The sequence below is a fragment of the Taudactylus pleione genome, unplaced genomic scaffold, assembly GCF_031769625.1.
Source record: "Taudactylus pleione unplaced genomic scaffold, aTauple2 ptg001711l, whole genome shotgun sequence".
In the NCBI taxonomy this organism is placed as follows: Eukaryota; Metazoa; Chordata; class Amphibia; order Anura; family Myobatrachidae; genus Taudactylus; species Taudactylus pleione.
The window spans coordinates 473,716-488,416 of NW_028286108.1; the positions used below are offsets into that span (position 1 = coordinate 473,716).

The 14,701-nt window shown below is 45.6% G+C and overlaps 1 protein-coding gene across 1 annotated transcript in view; it reads right to left on the bottom strand.

Moving 5' to 3' along the window:
• Positions 1-14,701, bottom strand: part of LOC148439555 (inter-alpha-trypsin inhibitor-like) — a 130,249-nt gene that overhangs the window by 92,889 nt on the left and 22,659 nt on the right. The gene's annotated exons all lie outside the window — the stretch shown is intronic.

Sequence of the window (14,701 nt, forward strand, 5' to 3'; positions counted from 1 at the left end):
AATAATGATGTAATATACATGTATGGTGGGATGTTGTATCTATGGGAAATGGGTGTAATAATGATGTAATATACATGTATGGTGGGATGTTGTATCTATGGGAAATGGGTGTAATAATGATGTAATATACATGTATGGTGGGATGTTGTATCTATGGGAAATGGGTGTAATAATGATGTAATATACATGTATGGTGGGATGTTGTATTGCCAACACCCTGCTTCATCATTGCAAGCAACTACCTGCTTACTGAACATTTCATTCTTGTATGTTTGTGTTTCTTCTCTACACTGTATAAATCATTCCAGTACCACCGTCACTTTATCTCTATACCACTGTAGTATCTACCATTGTTTCACACCTATACCTTTTATATTTATAATCATACTTTATACTAATTCTAAAGTCCTGCAACTTTAACAGCTGTAAACTCCTTTTGGTTATAATATACTATTGTAGTTCTGCCTTTACATCTTCCAGCCCTATTCTTCCTTCTATCTGATTCTGACCATTGACTTCTACTGCTCCCTCATCGCACCCTCATTACTACTACTGACCCCCCCCAACTGCCTCATCTCACACTCATTACTACTACTGCCCCCCCAACTGCCTCATCTCACACTCATTACTACTACTGACTCCCCCCCAACTGCCTCATCTCACACTCATTACTACTACTGCCCCCCCCCCCCAACTGCCTCATCTCACACTCATTACTACTACTGCCCCCCCCCAACTGCCTCATCTCACACTCATTACTACTACTGACTCCCCCCCAACTGCCTCATCTCACACTCATTACTACTACTGCCCCCCCAACTGCCTCATCGCACCCTCATTACTACTACTGACCCCCCCCCAACTGCCTCATCTCACACTCATTACTACTACTGCCGCCCCAACTGCCTCATCGCACCCTCATTACTACTACTGACCCCCCCCTCAACTGCCTCATCTCACACTCATTACTACTACTGACTCCCCCCCAACTCCCTCATCTCACACTCATTACTACTACTGACTCCCCCCCCAACTGCCTCATCTCACACTCATTACTACTACTGACTCCCCCCCCAACTGCCTCATCTCACACTCATTACTACTACTGACTCCCCCCAACTGCCTCATCTCACACTCATTACTACTACTGACTCCCCCCCCAACTGCCTCATCTCACACTCATTACTACTACTGACTCCCCCCTCAACTGCCTCATCTCACACTCATTACTACTACTGACTCCCCCCCAACTCCCTCATCTCACACTCATTACTACTACTGACTCCCCCCCCAACTGCCTCATCTCACACTCATTACTACTACTGACTCCCCCCCCCAACTGCCTCATCTCACACTCATTACTACTACTGCCCCCCCAACTGCCTCATCGCACCCTCATTACTACTACTGACTCCCCTCCAACATCTCACACTCATTACTACTACTGACTCCCCCCCCAACTGCCTCATCTCACACTCATTACTACTACTGCCCCCCCAACTGCCTCATCGCACCCTCATTACTACTACTGACCCCCCCCAACTGCCTCATCTCACACTCATTACTACTACTGCCCCCCCCCCCCCCAACTGCCTCATCTCACACTCATTACTACTACTGCCCCCCCCAACTGCCTCATCTCACACTCATTACTACTACTGACTCCCCTCCAACATCTCACACTCATTACTACTACTGACTCCCCCCAACTGCCTCATCTCACACTCATTGCTACTACTGACCCCCCCCCCCAACTGCCTCATCTCACACTCATTACTACTACTGACTCCCCCCCAACTGCCTCATCTCACACTCATTACTACTACTGACTCCCCTCCAACATCTCACACTCATTACTACTACTGACTCCCCCCCAACTGCCTCATCTCACACTCATTACTACTACTGCCCCCCCCAACTGCCTCATCTCACACTCATTACTACTACTGACTCCCCTCCAACATCTCACACTCATTACTACTACTGACTCCCCCCAACTGCCTCATCTCACACTCATTGCTACTACTGACCCCCCCCCCAACTGCCTCATCTCACACTCATTACTACTACTGACTCCCCCCCAACTGCCTCATCTCACACTCATTACTACTACTGACTCCCCTCCAACATCTCACACTCATTACTACTACTGACTCCCCCCAACTGCCTCATCTCACACTCATTACTACTACTGACTCCCCCCTCAACTGCCTCATCTCACACTCATTACTACTACTGACTCCCCCCCAACTCCCTCATCTCACACTCATTACTACTACTGACTCCCCCCCCAACTGCCTCATCTCACACTCATTACTACTACTGACTCCCCCCCCAACTGCCTCATCTCACACTCATTACTACTACTGACTCCCCCCAACTGCCTCATCTCACACTCATTACTACTACTGACTCCCCCCCCAACTGCCTCATCTCACACTCATTACTACTACTGACTCCCCCCTCAACTGCCTCATCTCACACTCATTACTACTACTGACTCCCCCCCAACTCCCTCATCTCACACTCATTACTACTACTGACTCCCCCCCCAACTGCCTCATCTCACACTCATTACTACTACTGACTCCCCCCCCAACTGCCTCATCTCACACTCATTACTACTACTGCCCCCCCAACTGCCTCATCGCACCCTCATTACTACTACTGACTCCCCCTCCAACATCTCACACTCATTACTACTACTGACTCCCCCCCCAACTGCCTCATCTCACACTCATTACTACTACTGCCCCCCCAACTGCCTCATCGCACCCTCATTACTACTACTGACCCCCCCCAACTGCCTCATCTCACACTCATTACTACTACTGCCCCCCCCCCCCCAACTGCCTCATCTCACACTCATTACTACTACTGCCCCCCCCAACTGCCTCATCTCACACTCATTACTACTACTGACTCCCCTCCAACATCTCACACTCATTACTACTACTGACTCCCCCCAACTGCCTCATCTCACACTCATTGCTACTACTGACCCCCCCCCCAACTGCCTCATCTCACACTCATTACTACTACTGACTCCCCCCCAACTGCCTCATCTCACACTCATTACTACTACTGACTCCCCTCCAACATCTCACACTCATTACTACTACTGACTCCCCCCCAACTGCCTCATCTCACACTCATTACTACTACTGCCCCCCCCAACTGCCTCATCTCACACTCATTACTACTACTGACTCCCCTCCAACATCTCACACTCATTACTACTACTGACTCCCCCCAACTGCCTCATCTCACACTCATTGCTACTACTGACCCCCCCCCCAACTGCCTCATCTCACACTCATTACTACTACTGACTCCCCCCCAACTGCCTCATCTCACACTCATTACTACTACTGACTCCCCCTCCAACATCTCACACTCATTACTACTACTGACTCCCCCCCAACTGCCTCATCTCACACTCATTACTACTACTGACCCCCCCCAACTGCCTCATCTCACACTCATTACTACTACTGACTCCACCCCAACTGCCTCATCTCACACTCATTACTACTACTGACCCCCCCCAACTGCCTCATCTCACACTCATTACTACTACTGACTCCCCCCAACTGCCTCATCTCACACTCATTACTACTACTGACTCCCCCCCCAACTGCCTCATCTCACACTCATTACTACTACTGACTCCCCCCCAACTGCCTCATCTCACACTCATTACTACTACTGACTCCCCCCCCAACTGCCTCATCTCACACTCATTACTACTACTGACTCCCCCCAACTGCCTCATCTCACACTCATTACTACTACTGACTCCCCCCCCAACTCCCTCATCTCACACTCATTACTACTACTGACTCCCCCCCAACTGCCTCATCTCACACTCATTACTACTACTGACTCCCCCCCCAACTGCCTCATCTCACACTCATTACTACTACTGACTCCCCTCCAACATCTCACACTCATTACTACTACTGACTCCCCCCAACTGCCTCATCTCACACTCATTACTACTACTGACTCCCCCCTCAACTGCCTCATCTCACACTCATTACTACTACTGACTCCCCCCCCAACTCCCTCATCTCACACTCATTACTACTACTGACTCCCCCCCCAACTGCCTCATCTCACACTCATTACTACTACTGACTCCCCCCAACTGCCTCATCTCACACTCATTACTACTACTGACTCCCCCCCCAACTCCCTCATCTCACACTCATTACTACTACTGACTCCCCCCAACTGCCTCATCTCACACTCATTACTACTACTGACTCCCCCCCCAACTGCCTCATCTCACACTCATTACTACTACTGACTCCCCCCAACTGCCTCATCTCACACTCATTACTACTACTGACTCCCCCCAACTGCCTCATCTCACACTCATTACTACTACTGACTCCCCCCAACTGCCTCATCTCACACTCATTACTACTACTGACTCCCCCCAACTGCCTCATCTCACACTCATTACTACTACTGACTTCCCCCCAACTGCCTCATCTCACACTCATTACTACTGACTCCCCCCTCAACTGCCTCATGTACACAATATCTCTTTTCTTCTACTCCTCCCTCACTCAGCTGCCACATTATTTTCTCCTCTACCACCAGTTCTCACCTCTTTTCTCCATCCATAGTCCCCTCTACATTCTCCCCCTCCTCTGTCTCTCTTCATCACATATAAGTCTCTCCACTGCATCTCCCACAACTCCAGTATTATTCACTTCTCTTCCACCATGGCCCTGCTGCACCACCATTAAACCCTTCACCCTCTCTTTTCTCCAAGTTACCTGTCCTCTTCCCCCCATCACCACACTAAACCTCCACCTGACCCACCACCTGCTGTCACCCTTCCTCATTCAGAAGCCAGCCACATACCCCCACACTCCTTATACCCCTGCTCTAGATCAATATCACCTCCACACTACATCAACCCTAATAATCTCATTCTCCTCTCGCCTCTTAATTCTGTCCCTCTCTCCTGCTCCCTCTGGAAAGCCAGTTCTGTCTATAATAAACTGGTCCCCATACATGAGCACTTCATCTGCAATGCCTTGATTCTTCTTGCCATCACCAAACCCTGGATTTACCCATCTGACACCACTGCTCCTGCAACTATCTCCTTTGGGGGCCTCACATTCTTTCACACACCTGGCCTGGAGGCTTCCATGGTGGTGGTGTTGGGATCCTTCACTCCTACCAACTCTTACCTTCTGAACCCTCCATCTCATTCTTTCCATTCGACACTAATGACAATTTGCCTCTTCCAACTTTTTCGAGTAGCTGCCTTTTTTGTCTCCCTGGCCTTCGCTCAAAATTCCTCCATCACTTGGTTTCCTGGCTCTTAATCTTTGAATGGGCTCTTAAGACCCATTTCTTCCTCAATGCTTTCCAGTGCTCATCCTAACCCACTACTCTATGCTCCTTCCTCACTATCTAGCCCATCTGTGTCACCCCTGTTTGTCTGACCCTCCCTTTTAGAATGTAAGCTCTCGTGAGCAGGGCCCTCTTCCCTCACGTGCTTCTTCTTGCCTTACTTTTACTTTCATTTACAATGGCACCTAACACTTGGTTACTGACACCCTGCTGCTTGTTTAGGTGTTATGCAGCAATGTGTATAGATCATGTATGTGTCCTGCATTGTCTGTACTGTTAATAACTGTTGTCTTGTGTGCTCATTTGTTTATGTACTTTGTAAGGCGCTGCGGAACCCTTGTGGTGCCATATAAATAAAGCATAATACTAATAATAATAATAATGGGAAATGGGTATAATAATGATGTAATACATGTATGGTAGTGTGTTGTATTTATGGAAAATTTTTCATAAATACATCACGCCGCCAAACATGTCCCACATTATTATTACACCCATTCCAATAAATACATGAATATGGGACCCTGTGACAGTGTATTTATTAAAATCACAAAATATAAATGACTATTACATTCTTATTACGACTATATAATAATATTAATTCCTTATATAACTAGAATCAATAATATATAGATTAATTACTATTCCAGAATCTAAGAAACTAGTTTATCAGGGTTATTTACATATCGACAGACCTGGCCATAGCAGTTCACACATACAAGGGTCTATTTACTAAGCAGTGTTAGGAGATAGAGTGAAAAGTGATAAGAAAGTGATAAGGTGCCAGCCAATCAGCTCCCAACTGTCATCTCACAGGCTGTGTTTGAAAAATGACAGTTGGGAGCTGATTGGTTGGTACATTATCACTTTCTTATCGCTTTTCACTCTGTCTCCTAACACTGCTTAGTAAATAGACCCCATAGACCACTTCCTGCCTGAGGCCCTACATAACACAAGCAGGTTTGAGATGCCCTTATACAGGCACGACCTCACAGGTGATCGGATGGGGAAAGTAGCAGATACTCAGGACACACTCTCTCAGAGATAGGTCCTCTCACAAGACCACAAAGATGCAGCTACAGACGCCTGGGAAATGCTAAGTATCTGATCATATGGAAACTTACTAAGGACATAGTTCAGGTTACAATAATGGTTAAAGTGGATGATATAGTGCTAGAATTTGTCTATCCATGTGTTTAATGGAAGCTACAGTTACATAGTATGGCGCGGTTAGAGATGGGATGGAGCTGTTTGCTGCAGAATATACATTTCGTAATTCGGTAGTGGTCAATTTTATTGTAAGAAGCCCATAAGTAGTTTATACTGTTTGATAGTTTATATCTGAAATATTGTATAATGGAATCTGGTTCAAATATTGTAGTCTATGGAATGTGTATATTTCAGGTTGGAATCAGCAAGTAATTGTAGTTCCATAAGAGTTGTGGGTTACTGGCCATATTATGATCATATTTATATACTATAATAGTTTGGGGATTGCATAATACAAAAAGGTTTGTTATAAGTAATAACCGTGTGGAATGGAATCTGCAGTCAATATGGCAGCCGGCATGAGGCTTGTAACAAAGGAAGTCCATGTGCTCCCCCTCCCCCCATGTGCCCCCCCTCCCCCCATGTGCTCCCCCTTCCCCCATGTGCTCCCCCTCCCCCTCCCCCCATTTGCCCCCCATCCACCCATGTGCCCCCTCTCCCCCCATGTGCTCCCCCTCCCCCCATGTGCCCCCTCTCCCCCCATGTGCCCCCTCTCCCCCCATATGCACCCCCTCCCCCCATGTGCCCCCACTCCCCCCATGTGCCCCCCCCTCCCCACATGTGCCCCCCCTCCCCCCATGTTCTAAGCAATAGCCGGCCATAGTGACTACTGGCTGTATTAGATATAGGAACACTAATATAATACAATGGTGACCTAGTGACTGCTGGCTGTATTACATATAGGAACACTAAAATAATACAATGGTGACCAAGTGACTGCTGGCTGTATTACATATAGGAACACTATTATAATACAATGGTGACCTAGTGACTGCTGGCTGTATTACATATAGGAACACTAATATAATACAATGGTGACCTAGTGACTGCTGGCTGCATTACACATAGGAACACTAATATAATAAAATGGTGACCTAGTGACTGCTGGCTGTATTACATATAGGAACGCTAATATAATACAATGGTGACCTAGTGACTGCTGGCTGTATTACATATAGGAATACTATTATAATACAATGGTGACCTAGTGACTGCTGGCTGTATTACATATAGGAACACTAATATAATACAATGGTGACCTAGTGACTGCTGGCTGTATTACATATAGGAACACTAATATAATACAATGGTGACCTAGTGACTGCTGGCTGTATTACATATAGGAACACTAAAATAATACAATGGTGACCAAGTGACTGCTGGCTGTATTACATATAGGAACACTATTATAATACAATGGTGACCTAGTGACTGCTGGCTGTATTACATATAGGAACACTAATATAATACAATGGTGACCTAGTGACTGCTGGCTGCATTACACATAGGAACACTAATATAATAAAATGGTGACCTAGTGACTGCTGGCTGTATTACATATAGGAACGCTAATATAATACAATGGTGACCTAGTGACGGCTGGCTGTAATAGATATATGAATACTAATATAATACAATGGTGACCTAGTGACTGCTGGCTGTATTAGATATAGGAACACTAATATAATACAATGGTGACCTAGTGACTGCTGGCTGTATTACATATAGGAACACTAATATAATACAATGGTGACCTAGTGACTGCTGGCTGTATTACATATAGGAACACTAATATAATACAATGGTGACCTAGGGCTGCTGGCTGTATTACATATAGGAACACTAATATAATACAATGGTGACCTAGTGGCTGCTGGCTGTATTACATATAGGAACACTAATATAATACAATGGTGACCTAGTGGCTGCTGGCTGTATTACATATAGGAACACTAATATAATACAATGGTGACCTAGTGACTGCTGGCTGTATTACATATAGGAACACTAATATAATACAATGGTGACTGCTGGCTGTATTACATATAGGAACACTAATATAATACAATGGTGACCTAGTGACTGCTGGCTGTATTACATATAGGAACACTAATATAATACAATGGTGACCTAGTGACTGCTGGCTGTATTACATATAGGAACACTAATATAATACAATGGTGACCTAGTGACTGCTGGCTGTATTAGATATAGGAACGCTAATATAATACAATGGTGACCTAGTGACTGCTGGCTGTATTACATATAGGAACACTAATATAATACAATGGTGACTGCTGGCTGTATTAGATATAGGAACACTAATATAATACAATGGTGACCTAGTGACTGCTGGCTGTATTAGATATAGGAACGCTAATATAATACAATGGTGACTGCTGGCTGTATTACACATAGGAATACTAATATAATACAATGGTGACCTAGTGACTGCTGGCTGTATTAGATATAGGAACACTAATATAATACAATGGTGACCTAGTGACTGCTGGCTGTATTACATATAGGAACACTAATATAATACAATGGTGACCATAGTGACTGCTGGCTGTATTAGATATAGGAACGCTAATATAATACAATGGTGACCTAGTGACTGCTGGCTGTATTACATATAGGAACACTAATATAATACAATGGTGACCTAGTGACTGCTGGCTGTATTAGATTTAGGAATACTAATATAATACAATGGTGACTGCTGGCTGTATTAGATATAGGAACACTAATATAATACAATGGTGACCTAGTGACTGCTGGCTGTATTACATATAGGAACACTAATATAATACAATGGTGACCTAGTGACTGCTGGCTGTATTACATATAGGAACACTAATATAATACAATGGTGACCTAGTGACTGCTGGCTGTATTACATATAGGAACACTAATATAATATAATGGTGACCTAGTGACTGCTGGCTGTATTACATATAGGAACACTAATATAATACAATGGTGACTTAGTGACTGCTGGCTGTATTACATATAGGAACACTAATATAATACAATGGTGACCTAGTGACTGCTGGCTGTATTAGATTTAGGAATACTAATATAATACAATGGTGACTGCTGGCTGTATTAGATATAGGAACACTAATATAATACAATGGTGACCTAGTGACTGCTGGCTGTATTACATATAGGAACACTAATATAATACAATGGTGACCTAGTGACTGCTGGCTGTATTAGATATAGGAACACTGATATAATACAATGGTGACTGCTGGCTGTATTAGATATAGGAACACTAATATAATACAATGGTGACCTAGTGACTGCTGGCTGTATTACATATAGGAACACTAATATAATACAATGGTGACTGCTGGCTGTATTACATATAGGAACACTAATATAATACAATGGTGACCTAGTGACTGCTGGCTGTATTACATATAGGAACACTAATATAATACAATGGTGACCTAGTGACTGCTGGCTGTATTAGATATAGGTACGCTAATATAATACAATGGTGACCTAGAGACTGCTGGCTGTATTACATATAGGAACACTAATATAATACAATGGTGACCTAGTGACTGCTGGCTGTATTACATATAGGAACACTAATATAATACAATGGTGACCTAGTGAGTGCTGGCTGTATTATATATAGGAACACTAATATAATACAATGGTGACTGCTGGCTGTATTACATATAGGAATACTAATATAATACAATGTGGTGACCTAGTGACTGCTGGCTGTATTAGATATAGGAACTCTGATATAATACAATGGTGACTGCTGGCTGTATTACATATAGGAACACTAATATAATACAATGGTGACCTAGTGACTGCTGGCTGTATTACATATAGGAATACTAATATAATACAATGTGGTGACCTAGTGACTGCTGGCTGTATTAGATATAGGAACTCTGATATAATACAATGGTGACTGCTGGCTGTATTACATATAGGAACACTAATATAATACAATGGTGACCTAGTGACTGCTGGCTGTATTACATATAGGAACACTAATATAATGCAATGGTGACTGCTGGCTGTATTGCATATAGGAACACTAATATAATACAATGGTGACCTAGTGACTGCTGGCTGTATTACACATAGGAACACTAATATAATACAATGGTGACCTAGTGACTGCTGGCTGTATTAGATTTAGGAATACTAATATAATACAATGGTGACCTAGTGACTGCTGGCTGTATTACATATAGGAACACTAATATAATACAATGGTGACCTAGTGACTGCTGGCTGTATTACATATAGGAACACTAATATAATACAATGGTGACCTAGTGACTGCTGGCTGTGTTACATATAGGAACACTAATATAATACAATGGTGACCTAGTGACTGCTGGCTGTATTACATATAGGAACACTAATATAATACAATGGTGACTTAGTGACTGCTGGCTGTATTACATATAGGAACACTAATATAATACAATGGTGACTGCTGGCTGTATTACATATAGGAACACTAATATAATACGATGGTGACCTAGTGACTGCTGGCTGTATTACATATAGGAACACTAATATAATACAATGGTGACTGCTGGCTGTATTACATTAAGGAACACTATTATAATACAATGGTGGCCTAGTGACTGCTGGCTCTATTACATATAGATATACTAGTATAATACAATGGTGACCTAGTGACTGCTGGCTGTATTGCATATAGGAACACTAATATAATACAATGGTGACCTAGTGACTGCTGGCTGTATTACATATAGGAACACTAATATAATATAATGGTGACCTAGTGACTGCTGGCTGTATTAGATATAGGAATACTAATATAATACGATTGTGACCTAGTGACTGCTGGCTGTATTAGATATAGGAATACTAATATAATACAATGGTGACCTAGTGACTGCTGGCTGTATTACATAATATGAGATATGGTAAGAACTTACCCTTGTTATCTCTATTTCTACGAAGTCCATAGGGTTCCACAGGATACCTTGGGGTATAGGTGATGACGTCAGTCTTCAGGCACCACAGAGTTAAAGTTTTCAGCCTCCCTGGATGCATCTGGGTCCCTCTCCTATACCCCTCCCCAGGGCCAAGGCAGCTCAGTTACGTCACAAGCCATAGGCCGGAGGAGGAGAAGAAAGAGAGAGAAGAAAAAATCTGGACACTCACAAGAATCACATTCTCACCATAGGGAGACGGAAAAACCGGTGACCAGAATAAAGCCCATCTGCAGTACAGGTGCGTCAGGGCGGGAGTCCTGTGGAACCCTATGGACTTCGTAGAAATAGAGATAACAAGGGTAAGTTCTTACCATATCTCATATTTTCTACTTCAGGGTCCATAGGGTATCCACAGGATACCTTGGGGATGTCCCAAAGCAGTATCCTTTAAGGGTGGGGACGCTCCTGTGCTGAGAGGAGAATCTGCCGCCCGAAGGAAGCATCCTGAGAGGCAAAGGTGTCAAAAGCGTAATACCTCACAAAGGTATAGACAGAAGACTACGTAGCAGCCTTGCAGATCTGAACTGCAGAGGCACCACGTCTAGCTGCAAACGAAGGACCCACAGACCTAGTGGAATGAGCCCTCACCAAGGAAGGAACTGGAAGACCTTCATGAAGATAAGCTTCTGAAATTGCCATACGAATCCAGCCTGCCAAAGTCTACTTTGAAGCAGGCCAACCCTTTTTACGGAAGCCATAGAGGACAAACAAGGCGTCCGACTTCCTAAAAGAAGACGTGCGGTCAACATAAATTCTCAATGCCCGCACAACATCCCAAGTGGTGTCACCCACTGAAAGTCCAGGTGAATTGAAAGCCGGCACAACAATTTCTTCATTGATGTGAAAACTGGATACCACTTCAGGAAGGAATCCCGGACGAGTGCGAAGCACCGCCCTATTCCTATGAAAAATCAGAAAAGGGGGTCTACAAGAGAGAACCCCTAAATCCGAAACCCTTCTGGCCGAGGCAATGGCCAGAAGGAATATGGTTTTAGCTGTAAGCCATTTAAAGTCCACTGAGTCCAGTGGTTCAAACGGCGGTCCCTGGAGAACTCTCAGGACCACAGCCCAATTCCAAGGCGCCACCAGTAGAACAAAAGGTGGCTGAATGCGAATAACACCTCACATAAAGGTGTGCACATCAGAGAGCGCAGCAATCCTACGATGAAACCAGACTGACAGGGTAGACACCTGCACTTTCAGAGAAGCCAGGCGAAGCCCATGATCCAGTCCAGCCTGTAGGAAAGCCAACACCCCAGACAGGCGGAACTCCCTAAGGGAATACCCTCTAGGTCTACACCACCGGAAGAAAGTATGCCACACACGATGGTAGATTCTTGCCGAGGAAGGTTTACGAGCTCTTAGTATGGTTTGCACCAGGAAGCCAGAAAAACCCTCTGGACCTTAGCATGACCGTTTCAACAGCCACACCGAGTCAGGTCCGGGTGAAGACAAGGACCCTGTGACAGCAGATTCGGTTGTAATGGTAACCTCAGAGGAACTTCTACTGACAGACTCTGGAGGTCGGAGAACCAGTGCTGTCTGGGCCACTCGGGAGCTATCAACAGTAGCGTACCACCTTCTTGATTTGAATTTCCGTAATACCCGCGGAAGAAGGGAAAATGGAGGGAAAAGGTAGGCAAACTGGAACGTCTACTAGACGGACAGGGCATACACCAGAGATGCCTTTTCGTCTCATGTTCGAGACCCGTACACCGGCGACTTGTTGTTGTGCCGGGACGCCATGAGGTCTATGTCTGGAAGACCCCACTTGTCCACCAGACTTCGAAAGACGTCCTGGTGTAAAGACCACTCTCCCAGTTCCTCCTTGCTGGTTTAAATAGGCCACCGTGGTGGCGTTGTCTGATGGGACCTGCACAGGGTGACCCTGGAGAACCGGCTATGCCCGCTGGAGAGCTCTTGACTCCGCATGGAGCTCCAAAATGTTTATTGGAAGCTCCGCTACCGCCCGAGTCCACCTGCCCTGAAACAAGTGTGGACCCGTGACAGCTCCCCAGCACCGGAGACTGGCGTCCATTGTTAACAGGACCCAGTTCGCCACCCAGAACGGGCGACCCTTGTTGAGGTGGGTCGTCTGCAAACACCAGGTTAGAGACAGGCGAACATCCAGAGTGAGCCCCATCGTCTGGGACTTGAGACACTGAGGCAATCCATTCCATCTAGACCGGATCAATAGCAGCAGAGGTTTGGAGTGAAATTGGGCGTACTCCACCATGTCGAATACCGACACCATTGAGCCCAATAACCTCTTTGCCAAGTGTATCGACACTCGATGACACTGCAGACAACTGCGCACCCTCAACTACAAAGCAAGGATCTTTTCCTCCGTCAAAAAGATCCACTGCTGCCTGGAGTCCAATAAGGCCCCGAGGTGCAGGATCCTCTGAGACTGGGTGAGAGTGGACCTCTGCCAGTTTGTCAACCAGCCGTGACGTTGCAGTACCGCAATCGTCAGATCCAGATGGTGTAAAAGAAGCTCTGGAGACCCCGCTATCAACAGGAGGTCGTCCAGATAAGGCAACAGTCGGACTCCCTGCGTCCGCAGGAGAGCCGCCATGACCTTGGTGAATACCCGTGGAGCAGTCACCAGGCCAAAAGGCAGTGCCCGGAACTGGAAATGTTCATTGCAGATTGCCAATCTGAGGAACTGCTGATGGCGCAAAAGAATAGGGACATGCAGGTAAGCGTCCTGGATGTCCAATGACACCATGTAGTCCCCAGGTTCCAGTGCCAGAATAATGGACCGCAGGGTCTCCATCCGAAACAGAGGCACCCTCAAGGACTTGTTGAGGGCCTTTAGGTTTAGTATTGAACGGTAAGACCCATTGGGTTTCTGCACCAAAAATAGAATGGAATAGAAACCCAGGCCCCTCTGGGAAATTGGAACATGCACTGAAACTCCGGCCTGGAGCATAATGGGCAAAACCTTCCGCAGTTCCGAGGCTTTGCTCTGGTCTAGCGGAAGCCTGTCCCGAAAGGAGAGGGCATACCCGTGAGAGACCACCTCCTGAACCCAAGTGTCTGTCGTAGTCCTCGACCAGCACTGGGAGAACTGAAGCAGGCGCCCCCCACTTTGGGGTCCCCCAAAAGGAGGCCTGGACCGTCAGGCCGCAGGTTTGTTATCTGACCTAGGAGCCGGACGTCTGGTACTCCAGACCTGTTTCTTGGGCTTGGACAATTTCTTGGTCCCAGCCTGCCATGGAAAGAACTGTACTTTAGGCCTACCTTGGGCCCTGTGAGGCCAA